Raw genomic sequence first — 11936 nt, forward strand, 5'->3', positions numbered from 1 at the left:
GACGAACCGTTCGACGACCATACCGATGGCATGGTACAATTATTACATTTTAAATCAATCTCTGATTCGGTCTTGGTTTTCTTGAAGAACTCAGTACAATTTTTGGTGGGTTATAAGAAAAAAAATTAAAACCTCTATAAAAAAAATTGACCTCTAACATCGCCTGGCAACATTGACATTATATATCTTTGTGACCCCTAGAACCTATTCAAATTGTCAGAATGCATTCCGCATATTATGTATACGAAAAGTCTATGGGATCCTGCACTATATATTATCTATTAAGTTAGCAGGTTAAGGGGGCGCTTGGCCTTTATCATCTTCATCACTTTAATTGCGTATCTGTGATTAGATGGCGATTCCAGTTCAGTTCATAGTGACGTCGTGACTACTATGAACTGTGCAAGTTTATATGTGAGTGTGTTTGTTTGATTTGATTTGGTTTGATGCTTCTTCCAAGGGCCATCCTTAATTGGTCCGTGTCTCCTCCAATTTTCTTCGCCATGCGTCGATGGTTGAAGATTGAAGAATTAGTAAAAACAGGAAATAAAGGAAAAAGAAAATGAACCACGTATTGTCGGTTACGTCAAGTTACTTATCTATTTCTCTATCATCCCTCTATACAACCCGAGAACAAGATGCTCGAATGAATAAAAATAGGTGCATTGGATGGCTCGTACAGGTTCTTCGTGTAACATTTTATCCACAAAAAAGATTATAAATATAATATCGATTACCGATAGGCTATGTGCCAATACAGTAAATTTTGAAGGAGTGTTTTGAATGTGTGAGTGTCCTACGAAAATGAACCACGCATTATAGACGTGCAATAGTGTGTGTAATACACCAGTATTAATTGAGTCTCAATGCATAAACCGAAAGAAGTTGTCAGTATTCGACGTATGACGTATTCTTGACACGTATTTAAATTTGTCCCGTATTCTTCCTTACTCAAGATCGGTTGTCTGCTTCTACTTACCTGTTAGGTATTTGAGGTCCCATTATTTCTGAGTTCTCTGATTTTATCTTTTTTGTTTGTTGTGGTATAAAATTTTTAATACTTAGGGTGGGTAGGTCCTGAGTTCTGACTCTTACACTTATGTCGAGTGACAGACTGGCGGTTTATTTATAAAATAACAAAATACTGAAATAAATTTCGGTCTCCGGTTAAATAATATATTCATATGCTTTGACACAAAGTACACCCTCTTTTTCTGACATTATCTACTTGACTAAATGACTTGACTGAGGAATCTATTCCAAATTATGTATATTAAATAAAGTAATAATTACTGCTGTTATAGTGTTTGCAGAGCGGGCTGTAAAAAACTTAAACTTAGTATCATATTCCGTCAAAGCGACTATTATTCTAAAAAAATCTTTCAGCCTCTTCATTCAGGAAACCCTGCAACATATTGATATTATTTACGAAATTTTATTGTTCTCGAAATTTATGATTGTGTTAAATTTCAGTTTTTTTTAATGGATGTAACATTTTTAAACTAAATTAAAATAATTCAATACATTTGAGACGAGTCGACTGGGTTATTTTACTGTTAACTGATATGCCGTGATAAGGCAAATAACGAAGGCTCTCAACCCTGTGACCTTGTGCGCATTAGAGTTTCTGCATATTTGAAAAAAATAAATACACATAATATTATGATTCTTATCTTCAAACATACTTACAATTGAATCGAGCATTACGTGGTAGAACTTTATTATAAATTGTCAGTATTACAATTTTCTAAATTCTTAAGTTATTGATTCTGACGTTGTTGTTTCGGACTACAAACCCGGCTTTATTATCAATTACCAGGAGGTCTATTCTATACAAAAGGCGACTATCGACCGCTAACGTGCTAACGTGATAATGTGTTAGTATTTATTACATACATTTTATATTGAAATATTACAATTGTAATTGTATTGTGATCAGTTATGCAGTCGAAACTGTCTCTCTCTCGCTCTCTCTCTATCGCTCATGCTCTAAATTTCAGCACAGGCAGGGGGCATGCCGTTAAAATATAGCATTTATTGCAACAATTAATACTAGCTAATTGTAATTGTTACAATACGTGTTAATAATTTGATACAAACATACCCCAGTTAGCGGTTTTATGGCACTAATTCAATCATATAAAGGCTGCGCGAATTTGGAACATTTTACGCATACAACACATACATTAGAGTAAAAACGTATTGTAAAAAAACACACAACAATAATGTCAATACTTGCGTCATACTATCGCGTGTCTCGAGGCTGTAGGTATTGTAGCCTAACATGTTTATAGCATTTTTTTTTAAATATATATATTAATTTACGCGTGCCGAATTTGATATGGTAGACTGACAGTAGAATTTTCTAGCCCAAGTTCAAATCGCGGATGGGCATTACTTTTTTTTAAATATATATTTTAGTGCCTGTTGTTTTTTTTGTGAAATATATCATATTAAAAGGTTCAGTAAATACTGGAGATGAACAAAATTTAAAGTCCTGTAAATATGTCCTGTATATATATATTCATACTTATTTGTTTCCGGTGAATTAAAAATACACATTATTACATTAATTTATGTTGTTGAACAGTTTTTTTTTTTATTCATTAAGCCCTGCCTAGACTAAACCATAGTAGACAAAATTAGTATTCTATCTATAAAATATCCAAATCGCATACTTTTAGATATTTTATAGATAGACGAATATTTTTCGACTATTATCTATTATGACATGGTTTTCCCAGCGTTTAATTGAATTTTAAAAACTAACTAACACCATCTGTAAATTGTAAACTTAGTTCAATGAAAACAATTACGTATGACCGATAAAGTTTATTGTGGATTACTTATGTCGGATCTAAACAGCCTACTTCCACCCTTTGCCTTTGGAAAATAGCTAAATGAACACAAAAAAAAATTTAGAACTTCTCGAGGACGAGAAGTTTGGTTACAATCATTAATACTATATTTTATAATTTGTTGACATCATTTTTAATATCCTAGAATAAACCATTGGCCACACATTGACGAAATAAATGGTAATTTAATTATATATTAATTTAAATAAAACACGATGCGTGCCAGATAATATCCCGATAGCCAACACCCTAAAATTCAAATTCCTGAATGATTAACTTCACGAAACAAAGTTTCCGAAAATAGTACCTACTTGATCCGAATTTTCGATTTTTTTATAGTATCGCTTGTAAATGGAATTAAATCGTAAATTCGAATCGAATAAATAACTTAACAATGGGATTCTAGTAACTTATCTAACCATTCAGTGATAGCAAACCTTGTTTTGCTTAGGATAAAAAAACTAATAAAATATTAATTGTAATAGTAATGAAAGTATTGGGGGTGAAAATTAGGAACACCATTCACCATCTTCAGCTAACCTTTTTGTTCATCAGTGATTTTTTTTCAAAACAATAATTTCATTAATACTAAGTTTTCCGCCAAATGAACGTTGAATGGCCGCGAATGCACGTATGCAGTTGACCGTATAGCATTAAGATCAAATTCATGTCTAAATAATACACTTAATAATTACAAGATAAAAAGAACTTTTTATACACAACGTTTTTAAATTTTTTGTTGAATCATATACACCTGACTTGACGAGCTTAAACGATCAAAAAAATTTGTACTTGATAGAAATAATACTGAAATGTCATTTTGACATGTCATATTGATTTCCATAGTAACGCACGTATATATTAATAATTTAGTTGCTAGGAACTCAGACCCCTAGCAACCAATAATGGTGTCGAAATAACTTTTCATACAAAACAGAATTAACTGAAAATGAATTCAATTCTACTTAAAGATGGCTAAAAGTATTAAAAAATGCATTGGCATCGTGTTCTGATATTTTCTAAAGGTTTCAAATGTCTAGCTAGTCTGGAAGTTAGTTAAAAATCGATTGCAAGATTTGTACCGGACAAAGAACCACCGGACAAATAAGAATACTAGCTAAGAAAAACGTTGTAAAAATACATTATTAAAACCAACGGAATATAAGGAAAAGACAGAAGAAAATTGGTAACTACGTAAGTAAATTAGAAAAACAATCGTTTCGTATATATAAAAAAAAATACTTTATAGCAGGTGTTGATGGACGCAACAATTATCTAATCTGATGTTAGGAATTTAAAAGTGAGTAGGTACCTATACTTATATAGGTTGTTATCATTTATTCATTTTGAAAAGGATTACCTGTAGAATAGTCAGTAAAAAGAAATTGTAAGTTTCAAGTCAATTTTGAACGATAACTCGTAAGTATGGCTCGTCGGTTGCACTTAACTGAGATTATACGAAAGATGAGACAAGAATCATCATACCCACCATTGGCTGACTTGCACCATGCACTTTGTTGAAATAAATCAAGATCTGGTAACGTAATAAATCGTCTCGGCTGCAGTGCGACATCGTATTGAGTATTCAATAACGCATAACCAGTGGCGTACCGAATACGCGCTGCCTGAGTGTATAATTTATAAGATTTTTTCATAAAGCTCAAATTACACTGGCAGATTGCGTCTGGCCCGATCGTCTGCCACGACTGTCAAACTCTATTCTCTATGGTTTTCAAGGATCGTGAGCAATCGGGACAAAAGTGGAAAATTTTCTATTATTCCGTCGTGCGATCCATTCATTAGCAAGCGAAGATTGCCGAAAGCGTAAGAAAATAGCCAAATACGCGTCCGCTCGCGAGCCTCGCAAACGGTCGTTCATTCTACTGCTCGATTTCAACAACTACAAGATGGCGAAATCTCAAAAAATTGTATGGACTAGCGCTGAGGACACAGTCCTTGTCGAATTGATACACGCCAGTTGAAATATAGCCATACTCGCTACAATTAGTCTTAATCGATTGGCTTGGAGATTCAAGCTCGCCCAGTTATTCATGATGTAAATTAACTTTCTATAAATGTCAAACGGCCGCAAAAATTTCAACAGATGCTTGCTAGGTTTGACAGCTCAGTTTTTTTGACGTTAACTTGCGCGGGAATACGTTCAGTGTAGCAACCAATCTAAGATATATCTAGTTTTCGGTCAACCTATATTTTTAATAATAGCAACACTATGTTTATTTTGAACCAATCAAAAGCAAGTACCAACGCGATTGAATCGTTGCGTGTAATTGAAAATAGTGTTAAAACGTTGGCCACGACGGTTGTTGGATCGGGTTGGGTCTGCGCGTCTGCCAATGTAATTAAGCCTTCAGCTGTGTATTGAAATTATTTGGGTTTTATTAATTTCGGCAACGTACAGTGAGAGAGGAGTATTATCATATTGATCGAAGATCGAAGTAACTCTAGAAGTTAACTAGTATCTTCCCAACATAACTTTGAAAAATACTGATCGTTCGTTACGTCATGATATGCGCCTGGAAGAGTATAGTGGCAACTAATGGAGAGTTACATAACGTGACAAATCAGACATCATGACGTGGGAATGTGCTGATATTAATTCAGTTGAAATGGAAGAAGTATTTAAGTCTGTCGTTTTTCGATTGCTATCAATTTCATTTGCTATATTTTTTCAATTGTTTTATTATCAATGTTTATCAAATATTATTCCATATTTCAAGAGATTCGGCGTTGACAATATTATTTATTTTAATTTTTATACTTATACTTGATATAGTTTGCTGATTGTGAATAAGTGATACTGCCAAAAGTTGATAAGTCGATAATTTAAGTATTTTGAGTTAACAACGGATTATGTGTTTATATAATATTATAAATATGTATGCTAGAAAAAAATCAAGGTCATCCGATATAAAACATGCATAAAAGCAGAAAGAAATCAGCATTTTGCCTCATTTTAGAGGTCATGTCAAACTATCAAATTGGAATTACTCCATTACATGATTTTGAGACTTACCAACTGTTGGCAGTAGCCCCACTATATAAATATGTATGCTAGAAAAGATACTTATGGTCATCCGAAATATAGAACATGTACAAACCCAGAAAAAAATTAGCATTATGCCTCATTTTAGAGGTCATGTCAAAATTTCAAATTACAATTAGGTACCTACTCCATAATATGATTTCGAGACTTACCAACTTTTGGTAGTAGCTCACGTTATATAAGTTTTGTAATAATGCAATAATATTATGTTCACACTATGGTTTAATTTCGTTTCTGATCTGAATAAGAGTCCTAGAGTATTTGAATGGATGAAACAGGTCGTGGGGTTATGATCAATACTGTAAATTGTATTTACAATACAGCATAAAATAACTAACACAAGTGGTGTTTTTTTTTTATTAACTCTTTCTACATAATAATGGTTCAAATATTAAGGGAAAGTTTGGTAGGTGCAGTGTAAAAATAAATAACATATAAAAGAACCTTTGACACGGAAGAGAGAAACATCTAGTGTGTTTATTTTATTGTAGCTGTTACATGAAAAATGGTCTAAATTCTTTGTATTTTTTATGTACTTTTCGACCTAATATTAAAAATATCGATCACGCCACTGCGCGAAACCTTGACGGGATTATTTTAAACTTATGCTTATACCCCACCAGGCACCAGGTCGGTGCCAAACACGGGGACTCTTGCAACATCAGCGGACGAGAGTAGTGGCCGAAGCTCCCTGCGAGCCTTGCAGCATTCTGGCTTCAGTCGCTTATGTTCCGCCATTGCCCGCGAAAGAAAGTGAACGTGTTCCGCGTTTGAAAGACAACTTCCGAATTGTTTCGCATGAGCGCTGGTGCGTGTGCTTTCCGCTTTTTTGGCTGTCATTGTGTCAATGTTTCTTTCTTTTCATTTCTTATGAGCCAATAGATAATATCGAGCAGGTGACTACCGGTAATATTGCATAACAATAAATCAATTTTAATAGAAATTCCGTATAGAAAGGTACAAAACCCCACTAGATACTATCTAGCTGTAAAACATTATAGACGGGATTAACATAATAATATGTAACATAAGTATTATAATAACAAGTCGCGCATTAACGAGTGAAATGACGGCATAACTAAAATTTTAAATTGATCCTGATGCTAGCCATCAGTGGCGAAGGGTGGAGGTAGGCTCTTAAGATCCACCATAAATGTTGCACACTATACTTTGTCAGTCATACGTTTTTGTTTTCATTGAAATAAGACTACAATTTACAGATGGTGTCGGTTAGTTTTTAAAATTCAATTAAAACTTTCGAAAACCAAGCCATAATAGATACCTAATAGTAAAAAAATACTCATATTTATCTATAAAATATCTAAAATTATGCAATTAAATCATACATAACTTTGAATATGTTAGAGATACAATAATATTTGTTTTCCATTATAGTTTGGTTTAGGCAGGGCTTAATGAATTTAAAAAATAAACCAACAATATATGTAAAATGTATTCGTATTCACAAATAAGTATGAATGAAAAAGCGTGCACAATTTTGTCGTATCACCCAAAATATACAAAAACTATTATGGTTTGATTTAGGCAGTGTTTAATTGATTTATAAAAACTAACCAATACCATCTGTAAATTGTAGTATTAGTTCAATAAAAACAAATAGGTACGCTTGACTAATAAAGTGTAATGTGCACTATTTATGGCTGATCTTAACAGCTTACATCCACCCTTCGCTACTGCTAGCCATTAATCATGTTAGTAATATTATGATGTGTTATTGTTATAGTGTTTTAACTTAAAATTTCGTATGCGAAAGATGGATCGGTAGCTTAAATAAGAACACTCAGCCTGAAAGTGAAATAATATGTGAGTTCAAATTATGGAATGGCCTGTCAATTTTTTTCCTAGGATTTATTAGGCTTATATTTACGCCCGATCCTTAATCATGTGTTGGATATATTTACCGATTGAGCGAGAGGCTAAGTCAGCGATACTCAACCTGCGGCCCTTTAAGCTTTTATGTGCGGCCCGAAACACATTTATTATCAGGAATTTCGTATATCTTGAGATTCGTTTCGACTTTGACGCACAGACAGTGACACCCGAAGAGGATTGTCATTATGGTCCACATCAGATCTGGTATAAGAGTGTTGCTATTGTACACGATTAATTTAAAAAAACACGCATAATTTTTAAAATCTCAAAAATGTTTTATAAAAAAGGGGGGGTTTCATGATTTTTTCGTCACACCAGTAGTGATGCGGCCCGCGTTACTTTACAAATAAGTATATGTATTTGGCCCGAAGAAAAAAAAGGTTCAGTATCATTGTGATTGGCTAATAACTGTTTCTCGTAAAAAATAATACTTATCCACTCTGTTTTTTTAGAATCAAAATGGTAGGTAATAATTTACCTTTTCATATTATAGTGCGCGCCCAAAGTCTTAGTTCAAACTCATCCAATGATCGCACAGTAAAGTAAAGACTACAGCTATTATCATATTATTATAGAAAACATATGCATATAATAATTAATATACAATAATAAATAATTGATATATTTGAGTAGGTACAGTGGGATTGTCTATAAAAATTTTGACGTGAAAAAAATAATTTTCCATTCGCCTACCTAATTCTAATCTCTTATTTCCATGACTAAATTTATTATAATGTCCAATTTCAAACAATATAATGACCGTGCCCGGAAATTTTTACATATACAGTTCACCGTATCACACTTCACCGTAAAATGTTGTAGGTATATGGTCTTATATTAAATACCGTCCAACCTCTTTGGGTCGTATAGTACTGAGAAAAAATTCGTGTTTAAATAAAATACGGTTCGTGTCGGTTTACAGAATGCCAGTGGCAATCAAATTTGAAAATAGCCGATATACTGGATTATTTGTAAAGCTGGGTTAGGTTATGTTTTCATTCTTGAATTACTCATGAATTTTGCCAAAATCGGCTATTAATGTTCTTATTGAATCTAATAAAATTGGAGACCGTATGGCGTATAGTATACGGTCATCTATTTCCGATAGAAAACTCACGGCGAACTGTGCTACGGTGAAATATTTTACGTACAATTTACATGTAACCTATTATGACTGCAATGATTCATTTCTTCTAAAATGTGCCACAATCATAAAAATGGTTAAACCAAAATGATTTACCGAAAGAGATAATTTTATTTTATTTTTCATACATTTATTGCAAAAATTGGCTTATGACTCAATAAACATGGGATAATAATAATTGTTCTAATTTGAAAAAAACATACGATATATTATAAAAGATATCAACGTTAAAACCAACTAGTCACGTTTAACCCTAAAAAACATAGTTTTCCACTAATATTGAAATCTGAGCTTACCAATTTTTGTAAATATATTCCTCATAATACTCGTATATGAAAAAATGATTAAATATTACATATGTAAAATTATACTTCTGCTTCAACATTATGAGCCTCTGTATGTCCACTGTGAATAATTTAGCAGAATATCACCAAATTATTATTGATAAACGTCAGCTTTCACTTTGCATAATTAACCAACCGTTGTAAAATTAGCACTGAATTCAAAAATTCTGCAGTGATATCAGCTGATTTAATAATAATATTATGACTAAACTCGAATATTACCTGTTAGAGATGTGAAAACATATGAATACTTTCTTTCGATACGATATTAGTGTTGATACTTTACAACAGAGCTATTTGTTTGTTTTGTTTTATTTTAACGCAATCCGATATATTATCATTTAGGAACCTTTTTATCTACATTAACGTCATTAAATCATTGTGGTATTAAAAAATGTTATTTTAAAACCTGAAAACATGAAATATATTTAAAAACTCCTGAACAAATAATTGAGTCGCATAGAGTTATAACTCACATTTTGCAATTTTGTCATTTTTTAGTTAAAATAGAAATAAAATAAAAAATAGTTGGGTGTCATAAGTCATTTTAAACCATGTGAAAATCATTGATAAAGTTGACTGATGGTGTCATAACTCACATGTTTCAATGAATAGTGTGAGTTCTGTCACCAAGGCCTTTCTAACCAATCAGGGAGCTCTATTTCTCATAGTGTGCTTTGTGGCCTGCAGACGTATTATACGTATATTTAAAAAAAAAAAATCGACTCACTCACTCATTAATATTCAAGGGAATTCAATACCTTTGCCATACTTAAAAAAATAGTGCTCTGGTGGTTTTTTGCAATTAGGTATCTCAAAACTCGATTTATGGAATATGTGAGTTATGAATCTGACTCTAGGCAACTCAATTGATAGAATAAAATTTAACGTTTTTGATTTTCCAGGTAATTGTCCATTAATACATTCACAGCTGACCAGTTAATTACTTTTTAATAACAACATTATATCTAATGGCCAACTACTGCAAACGCGCCAGTCGCGTTGTTAGCACTAAATGAGTTAAGCTACTGATCCAGATGTAATTCCTGTAAAACTGTGTAATTCAAATCAAGATTTTACTTATAGCTAGCGTCACAAGTAATCATTTTTTTGATATAGTATCGTTGCTGTTGGTAATAATTGTTATTGAAAGATACATTATGATATTATGTTTATTATAGACTTTCATTTCAAAATATTTATTAAATTGTTAGTAGATACTTACATAAAATGAATTCAGGAGGCACATTTTTTTAAGCTTCGCTAAATCAATGTTTAGAAAAACGTTTCGTAACTTATTTTGCTAGAGTATTGGATACGAATATTGACATTTTCTTCGATACCTTTTCTTTTAAAATAACATCCCTAGGTATTATTATCTACGAGCTTTGTATTGTTATGTTGTTTCCATATTACCTAACATGAAAATAATTTAACCAGTCAATGAACGTCCGCCGGTATGAAAGCGTCTCGCGGTTTTTTGTGATTTTTAAACAAAACATGTTCAAATATAAACCATAAAAACAAAATAGACGTTAAAATGTGATTATTTATAATCTTTGATAATTATTATTTAACGTGGTTATATTAAAGAAGACAAATTTCAGTTATAAATAAAACAGGATATTGATTAAACTGGGGCTGAAGTAGAAAGTGAAACATCATTATAATCGTGAGAAATAGAGACGAATTTTTATACAGTTTAGAGTTTAGTGTATTGTCAAATATTTCGTCCCACAAATCCATTGTCACAATATATTACTTACTTCATAATGAAATCATAAATTTAAAGTAAATATTAAAGTGATGTGAACAATATACTAGAATTATTTAAAATATATATATATTTACTGATGTGATTAATATATTGTAGATAGAGGATGTGAGAATATATCCTGCCCCTCTCTATTCCTTCTAGTCTAGTTAATGATGACTGAACTTTACATGGATACTGGGTAAATACATAATAGATGAAGGGGAAAAAATATTATAATGTGCCTAATTTAACGCCGTGGGTTCCAGGTTTGAATCTTGGTTCTGTCAAGTACACATATTGTTTTTCAATTTGTGTGTGAGTCAGGGTATATGGACCTAATAGGTTGAACAAGTGGCTGACATCCATTTCTCGTAAAAAAAAAACAAAATCTGTTAATACAAATCTCTACTCTGTGGAGGCCCATATGATCCTATTAGGATCGGACATGATCGGAAAAAAAATATATCGTATTTTGTATGTCTTGAAAGAATGTTCTATCTCTAGTTCATGATGGGGGCACATATATTATAATAAAATACTATAAACGCTTTTAAATAATGTTAAACCTATTTTGTTGTCTATAAAATATTATAATAAATAATCCCGTGGAGGGAAAACGACAATGATATTCCTGTTCACGAAGCGACTAGGCTGTAAGGAATAGAGTGTGTATATTCTAAAAGATATCACGTACCTACCTAACTAAATTCTTTTTAATTGAACATTTCTGATTCTATTTAAAGTATAATGACTAAATATCAATTGTGTTAGTGTTTTTATTTCTAGATATCTGGAAAATAGTTTACCCCGTAGCAATGCCTTTATTTGTTACCTCGGCGGGACAATTAAGGTGCCTTGAGTTAGAACCTTTTTAGCC

Source organism: Rhyacophila brunnea, unplaced genomic scaffold (assembly GCF_057557595.1).
Source record: "Rhyacophila brunnea isolate RB1 unplaced genomic scaffold, BYU_Rbru_1.0 scaffold_21, whole genome shotgun sequence".
NCBI lineage: Eukaryota > Metazoa > Arthropoda > Insecta > Trichoptera > Rhyacophilidae > Rhyacophila > Rhyacophila brunnea.